The sequence below is a fragment of the Microcaecilia unicolor genome, chromosome 10, assembly GCF_901765095.1.
Source record: "Microcaecilia unicolor chromosome 10, aMicUni1.1, whole genome shotgun sequence".
Classification (NCBI taxonomy): domain Eukaryota; kingdom Metazoa; phylum Chordata; class Amphibia; order Gymnophiona; family Siphonopidae; genus Microcaecilia; species Microcaecilia unicolor.
In genome coordinates, this window is record NC_044040.1 from 160,546,278 (window position 1) to 160,566,182 (window position 19,905).

Below are 19,905 nucleotides of genomic sequence, written 5' to 3' on the forward strand. Positions count from 1 at the left end.
TCAAACCTGTTAACATGCAAAAAAAAAAAAAAGAAATCCATACCTTCACTAAGAGGCCCTTTTTCTAAAAGATGTTAAGTTCTAACTCATGTTTAGTGCATAAGAAAAACCTTATTTTCCTTATTTTCATACGTTAATTGCACATTTCCTAAAAATATTTTGAAGGGGTGTCATGGCCGTTCCTATATTATCTGGCTAGCATGTTCTGATTAGTGCACACTAAGGGGCCCCTTTACTAAGCTGCAGTAAAAGGGGCCTTCTGCAGCGGGTAAAAAGCCCGAAAAAAGAAATGGCCATTCAGTAAGTTTGCACTTACCAAGTGGACATAGTATAATGACGGCAGATAAGAGCCAAATGGCCTATCCAGTCTCCTCCTTTTCCTAAGGGATCCCATGTGCCCGTCCCATGCTTTCTTAAATTCTGACACAGTCCTCGTCTCCATGACCTCCAATGGGAGGCCATTCCACGCATCCACCACCCTTTCCGTGAAACAGTATTTTCTTAGATTCTTCCTAAGCCATTTTGAGGGGAATATTACCGCCACCCATTGAGGTGGTGGTGGCAATGGCTCTTACACTAATCCAACAGTAACTGGGCAGCATGCGGTGCTGCCCGATTATCACCGGGTAACCCCCTGCAGTAATATTTTTCTAGAATTTATGGTAGCACTGGAAATGCCACGTGCTGGGGCGGAATTACCACCGGAGGTCACATTAGGCCTTCAGTAGTTCCGATTTGCTACACAACAAGCCTGTTACCGCATGGCAACCCTTTCGTAAAAGGGCACCTAAGAGAGTAACATAGACTTAACATGGGAACACTTAGCACCTCCTAAATAGAAGGTGGTAATTGCTCCTGCATTAATTTTGGCAGGTCTCACACACTATTTGTTCCCATTAGCATGATTCTGCAAATTAAAAGAAATCCCTATTACATAGTAACATAGTAGATGATGGCAGATAAGAACCTGCACAGTCCATCCAGTCTGCCCAACAAGATAAACTCATAGCATAAAGTATGATGGGATACTACATATATATACTTGATCTTGATTTGTTCTTGACATTTTTTTAGGGCACAAACCATAGAAGTCTGCCATGCACTGGTCTTGTTCTCCAACTACTGAATTTTTAACTACCATTAAATATCGGTGTGCAGGAAAGTCTGGCATTAGAAAGTGTTGACCCCAGGATTATATATAGCGCACCTAGAGATCCACGCCGAAATCCAAGCACATTCTGTAACTATGTGCGTAACTTAATTGGCTTAACAAGCCAATCAGCATTGTTAACAGCACTTAAAAAAAGCAATAATGAGCACTAATTGGCAATAATTAGAATTTACGTGTACAACTCCCTAAGCATATTCTGTTATGCACTGCACCTACATTTTAATGCATGCAGGCAAAATGGGCATTGTTATGGGTGGGGAAATGGGTGTTTTGTGGGTGTTTCAAAATTTGTGCACATTGTTATAGAATATGGCTCTCTGCGCCTAAATCTACATGCCAGGATTTACACCTAGCAGTAAAGTCTCATGTGGTAAATGGGCAGTAATGACCTACGCGCATTAAATGCCACTTGGCACACATCCGATATGTGCGTCCAAAAATAAAAATTATTTTTCGGCCGTACGTATCGGACATGCGCCAAAAATGAAATTACCACAAGAGCCACACAGTAGCCGGTGGTAACTTCATTTTGGCGCGCCTTAGGCATGCGTAGATGCTTATGCAGCTTAGTAAAAGGGCCCCTAACAAATTAACCTCCTACTTTTACCAATATAAAGTGATTGAAGGTGTCAAATGCAGCTGACGTTCAAGGAATATAAAAACATTAAAAAATACCAAGTTCAAACCCATGCCACACAGTGTCAAAACTAGATAGTAACAGGGTTTCAGTATGGAATCCACAAAGTCCTGCAACTGATTAAGTAGAATTTTCTCCATAACATTAGCCAAAAACTGAGGAGAGGAAATGGGTCTATAATTATTAAGATCCAAATGATCAGTAACATGTTTTTTTTTAAAATAGGCCTTATACAAGCTTGTTCAGAAGGGCAGGCATACAACCTACAGATAAAGATTTATTAGCTATTGAGGCAACAGACTTAGCAATATCCGTCTTTAGTGACTTAGATACAGAGGTAGAACAAACATTCAGAGGGCTGGATGCATCATTTAAACTTGAAATTACAGCCTGAACCTGACTAGCAGAAACTGAGGGAAATCGATCCCATCCTACAGCTCATGATGTATCATTGAAAGACATAACAACCTTAGAGGTTGATGCCACTGAGGACTTTGATCAATGGTATTCAGCGTGCATTTTTTTTTATCTTGTAGAAGTTAACAATGTTACAAGTTACAATGGTCAGATTTATTCTAGTAAAAATAAAGGGCCCAATCTTGAAAATGATTATCAGGCAGGAGAGGATCCTGCCCAGGTTGACTTAACCAGACTGTTCGCTGAATATCTGCTCTAACTGCCTTGGCACTCTTCAGTTAATGTCAGAGTGGTCTTTGGGTAGAGGAGGAGTGAACCTGGAAGATATCCAGGCACTGCCAATATTCTGTACCTCTGTGCCAGTGCCTGGATAACTACCCAGAAAACTAGGACTGAAGAAATAGTTATACAGGGATTGGTGATGAATTATTGGCTGGCACTAGGATAACTTCAAATGGCCAGGTCAGACTTGGATCATAAGAACATAAGTATTACCATACTGGGACAGACCAAAGGTCCATCAAGCCCAGCATTCTGTTTCCAACAGTGGCCAATCCAGGTTAGAAGTATTTCTACTACTTATCACTTCTACCTGGCAAGATCCCAAAACAGTACAATACATTTTATGCTGCTTATCCTAGAAATAAGCAGTGGATTTTCCCCAAGCCCATTTTAATAATGGCTTATGGACTTTTCTTTTAGGAAGCTATCCAAACCTTTTTTAAACCCTGCTAAGTTAACTGCTTTTAGGAAGTTATCTAAGCCGTTTTAAACCCTGCTAAGCTAACTGCCTTGACCATATTCTCTGGCAACGAATTCCAGAGTTTAATTACACATTGAGTGAAGAAATATTTTCTCTGATTCATTTTAAATTTACTACTTTGTAGCATCATTGCGTATCCCCTAGTCCTAGTATTTTTGGAAAGAGTAATAGTCTGTTCTGGTGCCCAGGTTAGGCCCAGTATTGAATATCCAGTTCAAATTCAACCCACAGCACCTTAAAAATTGCTGATCACCCTTGGCTGAATATCAGGTCCTAAATATTTTAAAATGTTGCAACTGTTCTAATGAATTAGGAGAAGCCTTTGAGGAGACTGCAAGGAGGGATCCTTCTTAATCTAGATTAGCTTTCAAATATACATTTCCTGCAAAGATCTTAACTACTTTTTGTTTAAAAGAAACTTACAAAAAATGGCAAGAATTTTCCAGTAATCCTGACACAAGCAGGAAAGCAGGAGTAAGCACCAACAAGGAAAAGGGCCACCTATCTGACTCCTGAAGTGTCAGCTTTGAAAAGAAGCCATCGCCTTAGACACAGTAGGATATTAAAGATTGCAAAAGTTAAATGCCTGAACTGAGGGGACTTTTTACTGAACGGTTGCTGTGTGGCAACCCAGAACTACCGCTGGCCCAATGGAGCCTCTGGCAGTAGTTCCACCTCAAGTACGCGCCATTTCCTGTGCAAAAAAATAGTTTTGTAATTTTTACCATGGCATTAACCCAGCAGTAATCAGGTAGTGCTGCACGCTGCCCGGTTACCGCCAGAGCCCATACTGGCAGCTCTATGGGTGATGGGGTAAGTGCTCCCCACTGCATGGCCACATGGTAAGAGTAATCTTACTGCATGGCCACTATTTTAGGGGTTTTTTTTAACCTGCTGCAGTAAAAAGAGCCCTGGTGCACAGGAAAAACAGCCCCTGCTGCTAACTCAGGGTACTTTTTACAGCTTGGTAAAAGGGGGAAAGGGAAATGATATACTGCCTTTCTGAGGTTTTTGCAACTACATTCAAAGCAGTTTACATATATTCAGGTACTTATTTTGTACCAGGGGCAATGGAGGGTTAAGTGACTTAGAGGCAGATGCAGCAACCAAACGTAAAAAAATCTAAATCGTTAAAGTCCCTAACGATTTTAAAATAACGAAAAATGCACCAAAAAAAAAAGTCACACATGCTGGAATCGGTATTGAAACGTACAATGTATCAAAGAATCACAATACACATCGTTAATCGGCCCCCAAATCATGCGCAGAGCAGCCAAGCGTTATGTTAGCTGCTCTGCGCATGCCACAAACAGTCAAATCACAAGCACATGGCAAATTGAATTGACACATAAAAAAATAAAACTAAAAAAAGGATCGGGAGGGGGCAAGGGCGCTCATCAGGAGCGTCCTGTACGGACGGCCTTGCCCCCCCCCCCCCCCCGCCGCTGCTCCCCACTTTCCGCCGCTCCCCCCACCCCGAAAAAGCAAAATTGTAGCAGCCCCTGCCCCCCTCCCTTCCTCACTACTCTCAGCTCCGCCTCCCGACATCCTCCGTCTGTGCCCCGCCCCCTTTGGGGGTCATCGCCGCCATTCCCCTTCTCCATCGGGCCCCCCTCCCTCTTACCGGGCCCGTGCAGCGCCTCTCTCCTCTGTCCGAAGGCGCTGCACGGGCAAGAAGAACGCTGAATCAGCTGATGCCTGCCTTCGCGATAGAGCGTCTTTCTCCTCCTGGGCCCGCCCCTGTCTGACGTCTATCGCGAAGGCAGGCATCAGCTGATTCAGCGTTCTTCTTGCCCGTGCAGCGCCTTCGGACAGAGGAGAGAGGCGCTGCACGGGCCCGGTAAGAGGGAGGGGGGCCCGATGGAGAAGGGGAATGGCGGCGACGACCCCCAAAGGGGGCGGGGCACAGACGGAGGATGTCGGGAGGCGGAGCTGAGAGTAGTGAGGAAGGGAGGGGGGCAGGGGCTGCTACAATTTTGCTTTTTCGGGGTGGGGGGAGCGGCGGAAAGTGGGGAGCAGCGGCGGGGGGGGGGGGGGGGCAAGGCCGTACGTACAGGACGCTCCTGATGAGCGCCCTTGCCGCCTCCCGATCCTTTTTTTAGTTTTATTTTTTTATGTGTTTTCTGAGGTCCTTTGGACCAATCACAGCGCTTTTAGCTCTGCTAATGCGCTGGGATTGGCTCAAAGTTTGTTTATTTTTTCACTTAACACTTTTTCCTGGCACAGAGCTGTCCTAACGAGAGGTCCAGACCTCTCGTTAGTTTTCCTGCCTTTTTCCTGCGTAAAGGCAATCGGAAAAGGTTAGTGCATGTCGTTTCAATGGGGTTTTCACACTAATTGCTCATCTCCATTCCGTTAGCTGCTACTGTCGTCGGAAAATAGGCTTAAGTGCATGGAAAGGATTGGAAATTCTTCCCCGAGGGCTCATTTAACGATGAAAAACGTTTAGTGCATCTGCCTCTTACTCAGAGTCACAAGGAGCTGCAGTGGGAATTGAACTCTGCTTCCCAGGATCAAAGTTCACTGCACTAACCCCTAGGCTACTCCTCCACTCCACTCCTGAAGGATCCCTGACTGTATTAGTTCTCTGTTAGGAACAAGATTGAACTAAGGGGTCACTTTACTAAAATTCATTAAGTGCTGGCCTTAACGCATTTTGTATAGGATGTTCCCAAGCGTTAAGCCAAGATTTTCCATAGCAGTATTTAGGGCTTATTAAATAATTGTTTTTTGCAAGCCCTGCTCTAATTTTTCCATTAGCATGCAAGACTTGCAAAAAATTAATGTGAGAGCACTTAGTGCCTCCTATTTAGGAGGGGCTGTGCTCCCAAGTTAAGTCCATGTTATCCAGTTAGCATGCTAATCAGAATGCACAAGCGGGATAATACTTCCACACCCATTCCCCGCCCATGGCATTCCTCTCCCAAAAAATTACAAAAAACAAATAACATGCGATTAGCATTCACTAACACTAACAAATTACTGCAAAACACTAATACATTTTGTGGTAAGCATTTTTTGAAGCAATAACCACACATGCCCACGGATTCTATACAGTGCTCCTAGGGGTCCTTTTACAAAGGCACGCTGAAAAATGGCTTGCGCGGGTTTTGGGCATGCGCTGATCCATTTTTTAGCACACCTGTAAAAAGGGCCTTTTTTTTGCTGAAACTAGACGTGCAGCAAAATCAAAATTGCCGCGAGTCCATTTTGGGCCAGAGACCTTACCGCCAACCATTGACCTAGAGGTAAAGAATCAGGGTGGTAATGACCTACGAGCGCCAAATGCCACTTGGTGCACAACCATTATGCCCGCCCAAAAATAAAAAATATTTTTCAGACATATTGAACATGCACCAAAAATGAAATTACCACAAGAGCCACGTGGTAGTCGGGCGGTAACTCCATTTTGGTGTGCATTGGGCGCATGTAGATGCTTACACGGCATAGTAAAAGGGCCCCCTAGAGAGCTGTGCTGAAATCCAGGTGGATTCTATAACAACGTGCGTAACTTAATTAGCTTAACAAGCAAATTAGCGTTTATAACAGCACTTGACAAAGGGGGGCCCGGCCACGACGCTGGAGTTTTCTCTCTCCTGCTCCTGTCGGGACGCGATCACCAGGGTCCTGTCAGGAGCAGGAGAAAGAGAGAGACCCAGGTGCTGGGCCCCCCTTGGAGGCCCATTCCCAGAGAATTTTTCCCCTCCCCTCTCGGCAGCCCTGGGGAGCCATTTGTAAAATACCTTGCAAATTTTGAACTTCCTAGTTTAGATGTCCCTTCTCTGACCTAGACAACTTATACAAAATGTGTAAATGGACACACATAGTTTTAGGCATTAGGATATCAACTAAGCATATTCTATATAACGCACCTACTACTACTTATCATTTCTATAGTGCTACTAGACGTACGCAGCGCTGTACACTTGAACATGAAGAGACAGTCCCTGCTCAACAGAGCTTACAATCTAATTAGGACAGACACATCAATTATACAATACACTTAGGCAGAATTGTTTTCCTCACGGACTTTTTAGGCATCATACATAGAATCCTCCCATTAGTCTTAAAGCCCTTTAGTAAAAGAGCCCCTAAATATTCATGTAACAGTAAAGGTTTAGCCACAGAAACTGTGCACAATGAATTTTATTCCTATGATGTTATCTTGTGAAATTTAACAAGGCAGATGCTATATTATTTTTATGCATTTTTGATGCAATAAATGTTCATATGTTTCATGTACGTTTGACTGGACATTTATTGCCCCAGAGTACCAAATGCATTTTATGCTTAAAATAAATTCCAGTATATGAGACAGGTGCAATTTATTATTGTTTTGTTGTTTGCCCGTTCTAATGTTGATTATACAGTAAATTGTTATTCACCTCATTTCTTTTGTGGAAAGAAATGGGCTATAAATGTTTTAAATTAAATTAAATTAAATTAAAATCAGACACTATGGCAAATTAATCCTGAATCAATAAAAGCAATACATTAAATTAATTAAATTGTATTTATCTTGTAGAACCAGCATTCCAAGGAGATAAAAACCTACTAAAACCGTATCCTCATACGCTTTCTTATTTAAAACTGTAGTCTAGCATGAACATTTTGTAAGAGGTAATTAAGGAGGGAGCGATTAAAGAGCAAAACTCCTGATGCTCAGCCTTCCACCATACCTAGGAGCCTTTTTAATAAGCTGTGGTAGGTACTAGCGTGTGTCTACCGTGCGCCAAAAAGCACTGCACTGTGGCATTCTGCGGTAGTATGTCAATCAGTGTGCTCTAATCCTGTGCTAAAAAATAGATTTTTCTTTTGGCATGGGAGGTGTGGCTATGGGCGGAGAGTAGGCATGGCCAGTGCTAATCAGGTACCGTGAATCAGTGGCGTAGCCAAGGGTGGGCTTGTGTGGGCCCAGGCCCACCCACTTTGAGCTCAGGCCCACCAGTAGCAGCACACCTATGATGTGGCTGGCAGAGATTCCCAAGCTGAAAACTCCCAACAACTGTCCCTCCTGCATACCTTATAAATAGCAGATCTTCGCCTGCAGGAAGCAGCGACTGATACATTTTGCTTACACTGGCCCCACAGACTTCCCTCTGACTTATTCCCGCCTATGCGGAAACAAGAAGCTGCATCAGTGGGAAGGATGTGGGGCCTACATGAGTAGTGTGTATTAGCTGCTCCTCACTGCCGGTAAAAATCTGAAATTTAAAAGGTGTGCAAGAGAGGAGGGATATTTGAGAGACCATATGGCATGTAGGCGAGAGGAGAGACCAAATCACCTATGGGATGGGGTGGGGTTCTTCTGCCAACCCATCTTGGGCCCAGGCCCACCCAAAATTGGGTGTCTGGCTACGCCCCTGCCGTGAATACGTTGCCCTACACTGCCCGATTAGCACAGGTGTAGTGCCGGAGCCCGTACCTCCTAATAAATAGGAGGCAGTAAGGGCTCCTGTGGTAATGGCCACATGCTAATTGGGAAATAACAGCATGGCCATTACAGGAAATTAGATAAATGTAGCCATTTTACCGCCACACTCAAAGTGGCTCCAGTACATGGAAAACCCACACGCTGCAAACGGCGCTGGCCACCTTTGAGCATTGCTTAGTAAAAGGGCCCCCTATGATTTTATGCTGAATGAAGGGTAAAGATTAGACCAAATTGTCATGGGGCCCACAGGACATCACTGGCACATAAGAAGGAATACTGCTTAAAAGAGGTATTCAGGTTCTGGTACCCTCATATCTCCTGTGATGGTATTGGTACTCAGGTGCCGAAAATTGGGGACTTTAAAAGAATACAATATGCTATTGAGATTAATGGATAAAATGTTCTTGAACTTCAAAACCTTTTGGCAAATGGTTATGGTATATATAAATAGAAGCTGAAGCCTTGTTATTTCCACTTCATGAAAAGGTGTTGCCTCTTTATTTCTGGGCAAAGACTTCAAAGATAAAAAGGAAGAAAGGTAAATGGGGTTATGGAAAGGTGTACAGGAAAGTAAGACATGAAGTGAAGGGGTGGAGCTAAGTAAGGCCTGAAGAAGGATATGGTGTGCCCATGTTATGATTACCATATAGGTTTTTCACAGGACCTGTATGGTAAACAGAAAGCAGAAGATTTTGATTACCATGTGCTTTATGGAGGTGATTAGGTATCTAGAGAGCACACAGCAGGGGCGTATCTGAACTGCGGCGGTAGGGGGGGCCAGGGCCAGAGAGGGGGGGCACATTATAGCCCCCCCCCCCGCCGCCGCCGCCGCCATTGCCGATCCCCCTCCCCCCAGCCGCTGCCATTGCCAACCCTCCCCCTCCGTTGCTCGCCTACCTTCGCTGGCGGGGGACCCCAACCCCCGCCAGCCGAGGTCCGCGTCCTCCTGCCGCTGCCGGCTGCCTTTGGTCCTTTCATTCTTCCATTGAAGCTGGCGCCGACGAAAAAGTTTCTTTTGAATCTGACGTCGCTGCACGTTGTACGTGCAGGACGTCAGACTCAGAAACAATTTCTGAGTCTGACGTCCTGCACGTACAACGTGCAGCGACGTCAGACTCAAAAGAAACTTTCGTCGGCGCCAGCTTCAATGGAAGAATTAAAGGACCAAAGGCAGCCGGCAGCGGCAGGAGGACGCGGACCTCGGCTGGCGGGGGTTGGGGTCCCCCGCCAGCGAAGGTAGGCGAGCAACGGAGGGGGAGGGTTGGCAGCGGTAGGGGGGTCCAGGGCGAAATCTGCGGGGGCCCAGGCCCCTGAGGCCCCACGCAGATACGCCCCTGGCACACAGTGAGAGCCTATTCTCTAAAGGAATGTGGGTGTCTATGATGCTCATTTTTGAAGCACATAGACCACTGTTCCCTCTAAGCTGAGCAGAAGTCCTCCATCTACAAACCTGTCAGTGGGGGGTGCTATTTCACATCACATTTTTTTTAGTTGAAATGTTTTTATTCAGTTTTTCAGGTTTCATACAGTTTTCACTTTAACATATTGTTAGTTATACAACAATGCTTTCAACTGAACCAATAAACTTCAAATGTATAAACCATATGTATACAACATCATTCTAACCCCCCCTCCCCCCTCCCCACACCACACCTTTATGACTTCTGAACCCTGTCCATCCCCTTCAGTTCCTGTGTACAATATAGATTCTAGAGCACTCCATTCCTTTGCCTTCGAGTTATATCTTCCCCACTTCCGGTCTGTAAGTTTTTCAAGTTCTGCCAATGTCTGGAGCTTTAACCTCCAGCTATGTATTGTTGGCCCCATCCTTTGTTTCCAGTGTGCAGCTATGACTGTTTTAGCTGCAGCCAATTCCAGTCTTTCACATCACATTTTTAACAGCGAGGGACAGGCAAGCTCTGCAGGACTCCAGGGAACCTGCCTGTCTCTTGCAATTGAAAACGTAATAATGAAGCACCACCCCCTACTGGCAGCAGTGTAGTTGGAGACTCAGCTTAGAGGGAACAGTGACATAGACATCTCAAAATGGCCCCCCAAAAATCCACCTGCCGAAAATGTCTAAGATGGATTTTTTTGGACTTAAGGGCTCTTTTACTAAGCCACGTAGGCACCTACACGCGCCCAATTTGAGCTAATTTGGAGTTACTGCCTGGCTATGATGTGGCTCTTGCGGTAATTTTATTTTTGGCATGTTTGCTATGTGCGTCCGAAAAATAATTTTTATTTTCTGACGCATGACACTTGACGTGCATAGGTCATTACCGCCCAGTTACCACGTGAGACCCTACCGCTAAGTCAATGGCTGGCGGTAAGGTCTCAGACCCCAAATGGACGTGTGCCAGTTTTTATTTTACTGCACGTCCATTTTCAGCAAAAATTTTTAAAAAGGCCTTTTTTTACAGATGAGCTGAAAAATGGATCTGCGTGCGCCCAAAATCCACGCCTACACTACAGCAGACCATTTTTCTGCGCACCTTAGTAAAAGGATCCCATAATGAGCTAAATGTGCCAAATCTTGGATTCTTACAACAAATTACTTTCTTATGCATTATTCTTTGTTATGTATCCTATACTGTTTATTGTAAGCCACATTGAACTCAAACTTGTTTGGGATAATGTGGGATATAAATATAACAAATAAATAAATCTGACTTGGATAGTTTTTCAAAAATGCCCCTTATGTTCCATTATAAAATAGTAGCATAACCCAGTATTAATACACTTAGGTCCCTGTTTACTAAGCCACGCTGTATGCGCACTAACGTTTTTAGCACGTGGTAAAGATTAACATGTGCTAACACTAGAGACACCCATAGGAATAAAAATGCTAGTGTGTCTTAGAAAACAGGGCCCTTAGAACTCAATTTTGTAAATGGATGCCAAAAAATGTGTGTTAAGTGCTACTGTATAATTGGCACTCAAAGTTGAATGCCGTTTATAGAATAGCGTTTAGTGCTGGGATCTGTGCCCTATTTTGGGCATAAGGATTTACACCAACTAAACCCTGGTATAAATCCCTGAACCTAAATTAGTCACAGATCCCCCAAATTCTATAACACTGAACACAAATCCTATAAATGCCCCTATATAAGTACATAAGTATTGTCATACTGGGACAGACCAGAGGTCCATCAAGCCCAGCATCCTGTTTCCAACAGCGGCCAATCCAGGTCACAGGTACCTGGCAAGATCCCAAAAAAGTACAAATGATTTTATGCTGCTTATCCCAGAAATAAGCAGTGGATTTTTCCCAAGACCATTTTAATAATGGTCTATGGACTTTTCCTTTAGGAAGCCATCCAAACCTTTTTAAATCCCGCTAAGCTAACTGCCTTTACCACATTCTCTGGTAATGAATTCCACAGTTTAATTACTACTTTGTAGCGTCATCGCATGCTCCCTAATCCTAGTATTTTTGAAAAGAGTAAACAGACACTTCACGTCAACCCATTCCACTCCACTCATTATTTTATAGACCTCTATCATATCTCCCCTCAGCCGCCTTTTCTCCAAGCTGAAAAGCTGTAGCTGCTTTAGCCTTTCCTCATAGGGACGTCGTCCAACATTTTTAGCGTGCACTAACACTAGAGACACCCATAGGAATATATGGGTGTCTCTAGCGTTAGTGTGTGCTAATTTTTTCGTGAGCGTTAAAAACACTAGCGTGCCTTAGTAAACAGGGCCCCTATTTTAGAAAGACCACCAAAGTGGGAGGAGTTCAAATCAGAAGATCTGGGAGCAGCTCAAACTGGGCTTCCTTCTTCCTTGGGACCCTGCTGCATTACAATAGCTGCTCGGGTAGAATTTACATCACTGATTGCGCCTTAATCCCCGGAATCTGTATAGCACAACTTAAGTTGCGCTCACAAATCCAGTCGTATTCTGCATTTGAGCACCAACAGAGGGCGTCTTTTATTAAGGCACGCTCACGTTTTTGGTGCACACTAAAATTGTGGGCGTGCTAAACATGAGAGAAGCCAATGCATTCCTAGGGGCATCTCTAATGTTTAGCGTGTCCACAATTTTAGCGCACCCTAAAAACGTGAGCGCGTCTTAGTAAAATACCCCCTTAATTACTTAACAAGCCTATCAGTGCCGATAATTGCTACTTAACAAGCAATTATTGACACTGGCATTAATTAGAATTTATACACAGAACTGTCTAAGCGTATTCTATAATGTAATGCATGTAAATTCTAAGCTGCATAGATGAAAAGGGGTCGTGGCCATGGGTGGGTCATGAGCATTTCTAAAATCTATGCTCATTGTTATAGAATACAACTGATATGTGTGTAATCTAGGTGTCGGCATTTACACTAAGGTTTACTTGACATAACTGCCCACAACTAAATTTAGTCATGCAAATGGGTGCTTGGCATATTCTATAAAATGTGTAAAAATTTAGACTTATTCTATAAAGTACACCTAGACTTATTTTGGTTTGGCACTGATTTTTTCAAACGTGATATATAGAATCTAGTCCTAAATGTCTACACCTATTTACATATGTAACTCAGCTTTTTTCCATGTATAAATGGCACCTAATCCTCCTAAAATCACCTCCTCTAGCTCCGCATGACATTTTATCCCAGCAAATAGAAATTCAAACCATGATTTTAATACCTAGACTTTAGTTCTTTAATGGTGTAAATCAAATACAATTTCCACATTTGCACTGCCTTCATAGTACTCTGCATACACATAACAATTGTTTTGAATTTCAAATATTTTTTTGTGGACGCACTTGGGATATAATGTAAATATGAAATCTCTTAGATTAATCTTCAAAAGCCAATTTCCTGGGTAAATAATGATTTGGTGATCTGTCTGAAAATTGTTATTCTCTCTGCCCATCTAATAGTGTAGCATAAGCCTTCACAGCATTCATATTTTTAGCTGGGTTGAAAGGAAGGACACGACCGCAGATGTGGAGAGGGATGGGGGAGGGTGTGTATGTGTTTGGGGGGGGGGGATGACATGAGATTTCTTGCAAATTTTTGCCAAAAGAAAACACAAGTGTAAAATCTGTAGATACTTTATACTGCTAGATATTGTAGCCTGTTTTCAAAGGGGAAAGCACCTCTATCGTTTCTTTTTTTTTTCTAATTAGCTACTCAGTCTGTGGGTACAAGGCACCTATGACTTTGCAGCCTTATAGGCTGTCTCGTAAATTGTCCCCATTAAGCATAATGATACTCCAGAGTGATCATAAGAAAAGAAAATTAGAAAAGGACTCTGTAGAGTACTAACATTTTTTTCTTTTTAGTTTGAGTCCAATTTTATTGCTTTTGGGATCATACATCCCACTGACATCAGTTTAATATTCTTATCACATCATATATTGTGTTCCTTTCATTTTCATAAAGTTTCCTGGCAATTAGATTAAGCCATTGCCACTTTAATTTTTATATGATATGAGAACTACAACTTGTGTATACTTCATGAGAAATCAAGTGTCAACTAATTTTTTTAAGTTTTATTTTTATTGTATTTTAACAATAATACAGGAAAAGTTTTCTTTACAGAAAACATTTTGAGAGGGTAGCATTGCAAAATAAGGGGTCCTTTTACTAAGGTGTGCTGAAAAATGGGCTGCACTAGTGTTGGGGCATGATTTGGGTGTGTGCAAATAAAATATTATTTTCTGGCGCACGTTGTGGATACGCATCAAAAATGAAATTACCTCATGGGCCACATGGTAGCTGGGTGGTAACTCCAAATTGATGTGCATGGGTGCGTGTAAGTGCCTACAAGGCTTAGTAAATACGCTACTCAGCTCCTAACCACCCTGACCACCCCCGACGTTACAATCCCAATATCTGACAATCTAAAAATCCTAGGAGTAACTTTAGACAAACACCTAACTTCAGAAACTCATGCAAAAGCCACGACGAAGAAGATGTTCAAAATGATGTGGGTACTGAAAAGAGTGAAACCATTCCTCCCACAGAAAACTTTCTACAATCTAGTACAATCCACAGTGCTCACCCACGCTGATTACTGCAACAGCATCTTCATCGGCTGCAAAGCCCAAATCATGAGAAAACTCCAGACCGCCCAAAATACAGCAGCTAGACTCATTTTTGGCAAATCACGATTCAAAAGCGCAACACCACTTCGAGAAAAACTTCACTGGCTCCCCATTAAAGAACGTATAAATTTCAACGCCCACACAATGATCCACAAGATCCTCAATGGTGAATCTCCAAGCTACATGTCCAACCTGATCGATGTTCCAGCCAGGAATTGGTCCAAATCTTCTCGAACATATCTCAATCTTCATCTTCCCAACTGCAAAGGCCTCAAATACAAAACTTACTACGCATCCAACTTCTCTGTTATAGGTAGCCAACTCTGGAATGCCATACCTCGACACATCCGAAAAACCAATGAATACCTACCCTTCCGAAAACTGCTGAAGACTTACCTCTTCAAACAAGCCTACCCAAATGACAAATCCTAAACCCCGATCCTAAGTCACACCACTAGCACCACCCACACTTCAATTCTCTCCCCACACCTATCACTTTTGTCCCACTCTATGTAACTCTATCATCTATGCGACACTCTGTCCCATACTTTGTATTATCTCTGATATACTTTGTACCATACATGTAAGCCGCACTGAACCTGCTATTGAGCGGGAAAGAGCGGGGTATAAATGCCACAAATAAATAAATAAAGAACTTAATTACAATAAAAATCAATATACTTCAAAAATTATCTTTTAATACTTTTTGGTTCACTGTTTTACTTTTAATCATATTTATTGTGTATAAAATATATTTATTTATTTAGATTTTGCTCACAGCTTTTCAGTAGTAGCTGAAGGTGAGTTACATTCAGGTACTTTGGATATTTCTCTGTTCCAGGAAGGCTCACAATTTAATTTTGTACCTGAGGGACCAGAGAGTTAAGTGACTTGCCCAAGATCACAAGGAGCAGCAGTGGGATTTGAACTGGCCACCTCTGGATTGCAAGACCGATGCTCTAACCACTAGGCCACTCCTATGTATTGAGGCTGATAATTCCATCTGGCTGCTGAACTTCTCATCTCAGTGCTAGTACTTTAACAGCTTAAGCTGCACTCGCCAGTGATGTTTATGTTTTCATGTCTTGAATATTTTTGTATCTTTTGTACGACTTATGTACTTTTATGTGTGTATGTATTGTACCCCATCTACAATTGTAGATGGTGTGGGCTATACATTTTTAAATACATCAATAAATAAATAAATATATTTAGTTGTAACCTAATATGATTTTTAGACATTGTGGGCTAGAACTTTTATATATAGTTCATAATAATAATAACAGCCATAATAATAATATAAAGATCAATATTCAAAAAGGCTTAACCAGGTAGGAGAGGGTCCTACCCAGTGAAACACCAATGAGCACAATGAGCTGAATATTGTGCCCATTATAATAATAATTGGGTCAATATTCAAAGTTATTTAAGTGCGCAGAAAAGGATCCTGCCCACTTAAATCACTTGGGGCCAGCTGAATATTAGCACTAACTGGTCATTTTGGAACCTGGCCACAGAGGGGCATTATGGAGGCAGAGTCGGGGAGTCAGCCAGCAATATTCATACAGTTAAATGAGCATACAGGACTACACAAAAAGCAGTCCTAACTGTACTGAATATCAGCCAGCATCTGCATAAATTACCATCCAGAAGTGTTCTTATCCACCTTTCTACCCTTAAGAATATTAACAAAACCTTCCTTCTAATCCCCCTTACTTCTACCCACTGGAACATCAACAAAACTCCTCCTCCAGGATCCCCTTCCTCGCCCCCACCAAAAAATAATCACCCCCCCCTCATTCTGATCCTTCCTCCCTCCTTCCCAACCCTTGAACATCAACAAATCTCTCCAGGATCACCCTGGGCCTATCTGCTCAATCCCTGGTGGTGTAGTGGAGAACAAGCAGGAGACATACCCACTTGCTGCTGCCCATCATGGCTGCTTCTTCAAAATGATTTCCATGACCTCTAAAGGCAGTCTCACAGTACTTTGGTAATACCACAAGACTGCTAATGGAGGCCATGGCAGCCATTTTGAAGAGGCAGGAGCAAGTGGGCAATGCTCCTGCTTATTCTCCGCTAAATCACCCCCAGGGATCGGACAGGTAGTTTAATTGCGAAAGCCTTTCTGTTCAGATCTTTGACCAAAGTCCTTAAACATCATGAAGTGAACCACAATGGGCAAAAACCGCTATTTCTCAGAGATGGCAGATGGCTTTCATGTTACTGACAAATACGTCTAATATCTCCACAGTGTCTCTTCATGGCAGACTATGTCCCTTTTTTTTTTTTGTAACCCAACGTTCGCCAATATTTTGGCTTGACCTGCATGAAAGAAGATGAAATTTATTGTATCATATAAATATTTCCAATTGACTGTATAAATGCTCTGTTCTTATGCAGATTCTGTTTAAGAAGTCTTATCCCCCTGATCCAGTTTAACTTTCTACTTCCTATGACACAGCTAAATATGGACAATATTAGACATTTATTAACACCCCCTCTTCATTTCTTGTAGCTTATACTTATGTTTCTTATCATGCTTGCTACTTCATTATGTACCTGTATTATTGAACCGGAGCTTTATGGTATTGTGTAAGCCACATTGAGCCTGCAACTAAGTGGGAAAATGTGGGATATAAATGTGTTAAATAAATAAATAAATGATGTCCATGAGGACTTAATTTAATTTTGTCCAACACCCAAAAATTGACATGCATGTAAACTTCTAAACCAAGGAATTTGACATCCCAGTAAAAAAAACCCAAACAGCTGAAAGTAGGAAAGGCAATTCAAGAACTGAACATGTGCACCTATGTGTGCTTCATGCATATAAGTGCACAGAAAATGCTACTTGTGTGCATAAGAGAACAAATTGCTATTCTATTAGGCCACATATACATACTATAGCATGTAGTTGCAAGGGGGTGTACATGTCGGTGAAGCATGGGAGAGACAGGGCAGCCACTTATGTGTGAATGCTTACTTAGGTGAGCTAAATATAAATTTAGGGTATACATATAAAGTATCGCATACCATGTAAAATCAGTTTATCTTGTTGGGCAGACTGGATGGACCGTACAGGTCTTTATCTGCCGTCATTTACTATGTTACTATGTAAATAGTAATACAATCAGAGGACCCTTTTACTAAGGTGTGTAGGTGCCTACATGCATCCAACACGAGTCAATTTGGTACTACCGCCCGGCTACCACGTGCCCCAGGCAGTAATTCCATGTTTTACGTGCATCCAATATGTGTGGCAGAAAATATTTTTTATTTTCTACTGCGTGGTGCTATCCGGGTGGTAAGCGGCAGTGTACGGCCACTGACAATTAACACCCGGTTAATGCGTGAGACCTTACGTCAAGTCAATGGGTGACAGTAAGGTCTGAGGCCCAAAATGGATGTGCTCTGATTTTTATTTTGCCAAATCCATTTTTGGCAGAAAAGGCATTATTTGCAGGTGCACTGAAAAATGGACCTGCACACGTCCAATACACGTGTCTACACCAGCACAGGCCATTTTTCAGCACACCTTAGTAAAAGACACAGAGTGTACAGCATAGCATATTGATTCTGACATATGCCTCAGATTACAGTCATATTTTAAATTAAATTGGTTTAGACAAAAATAAGAATAAGGTTTTGTTTTAATTCTCATCTCTAACAAATTGCTTTTCTGTCCCCTTTTCTCCTGTAAGAAACAGGCTCACTTCAACAGTCAATGGTTTTTACAGGGATCTATTTCATTTGTCAGAGTATTCCTTTCACCCTCAGCATCGTATTTCACAGAAAGCATCAGCAGATTGGATCAATTCACTGATAGGATCTTCACTTTAGAGGCTGGATCAGCGCATTGACATTTAATTGAACGCAATCAGCTAAATTAAACAGTGCCACTAAAGTAACCTATCCCTATTTCCATTTATTCAGTGAAATGACTTGAAACTGGGACAGTATCAGAGAAATTGCAGATTGGTAAATCAACTTTTGCACAACATTTGCACTTGCTTTTTTTTTAAGATCCACTTACAAGAAATAAAAGGGAAATACTCAATATCATGCTAGGAGAACAAATAAACAATGGGAGGTAAATCTTATAGAAATAGGGAAATAGAAGATATAAATTAATGTAAACCCTTCTGGACACTTACATTTACTCCAAGTAGATACGTAGAGACTCTTATCAAGCCGCACTAGTGGTTCCCTTGTGGCAATGCTGACAGAGCTCATTCAGTGAGCGGGCTTTGTTGGTGTTACCACACCAGGAGCCACGAGGTAAGGGCTGACACACTATTAGCGCATGGCCATTATTTTATAAAATGGAAAATCGTCCACTTTCTGGCTGCATGAGAAATGGCATTAGCCTGTGGGAAAAATGCGCATAAGGGTGCGCTCAGACCGCTTTTTACCGCAGCTTTTTAAAAGGACCTCTTAGTGTTTCAGCTGAAGTTTCCTGCATTAAGGAGTCCAATGTCTATAGCAAACATATACATCAAAATGAACAAACCATACACTGACAAACATTAAAAATGATCCTAATATTAACACGCGGGCTTTAATACATACAAAAAGTTAAAAAGTAATAAATAAAACACATATATAGTTTTTTCATAGATGTTTATTTTAAACAGTATAAGGTGCCATCATTAAAAAAATGTCTTTTCTTCATAATGTATTCATTTTTAAATGACAATTTGTATTAATTTCATGTTTGATTAACATTTTAGCCCTGTAACACTAAAGATGTATTTACATTTATATTAATTTTTAATTTGAAGTTTTTACATTGATTTATATTTATGTTCTGTTTTATTTATTATTTTTAAAGGTGCCTTTTTACTAAGAACGCTAATGGATTTAGCGTGCACAAACAATTAGTGTGCGCTAAATGATAAGGCGCTCATAGAAATATAATGGCCTTCTTATCATTTAGTGCATGCTAATCATTACTGTGAGCCAAGGGGGTCATTTTACCAAGCTGCAGTAAAAAGGGTCCTGCGCTAGCAGCGGGGGCCATATTTGATGTGCTCTATGGCCCTTTTTACCGCAGCGGGTTAATAAAAAGGCTGAAAATAGCCATGGCCATCCAGTAAGATTGCTCTTACCGTGTGGCCATGTGAGGTGGCAGTAAGGGCTCCCATGCTAACCTGGAAGTAATTGGGTAGCACGTGGCACTGCCCAATTACTGCCGGGTTAGTGGCACTCTAAAAATTACAGCCCTATTTTCCCCAATGACCAAGAATTACCTTCTATGACAAGGAACCTGAGAGAAGCCTATTCTACAAAGGAATGCAGGTGCTTACATAGAATATTAGCCTAATCAGGTTGCATATGTGTTTAACATTTAGGCACAAGCATTTAGGCCAGTCAAAAGGCTGGTATAAATATTAGCATCTAATTACTGCAGATAGAGACATGGGCCCTG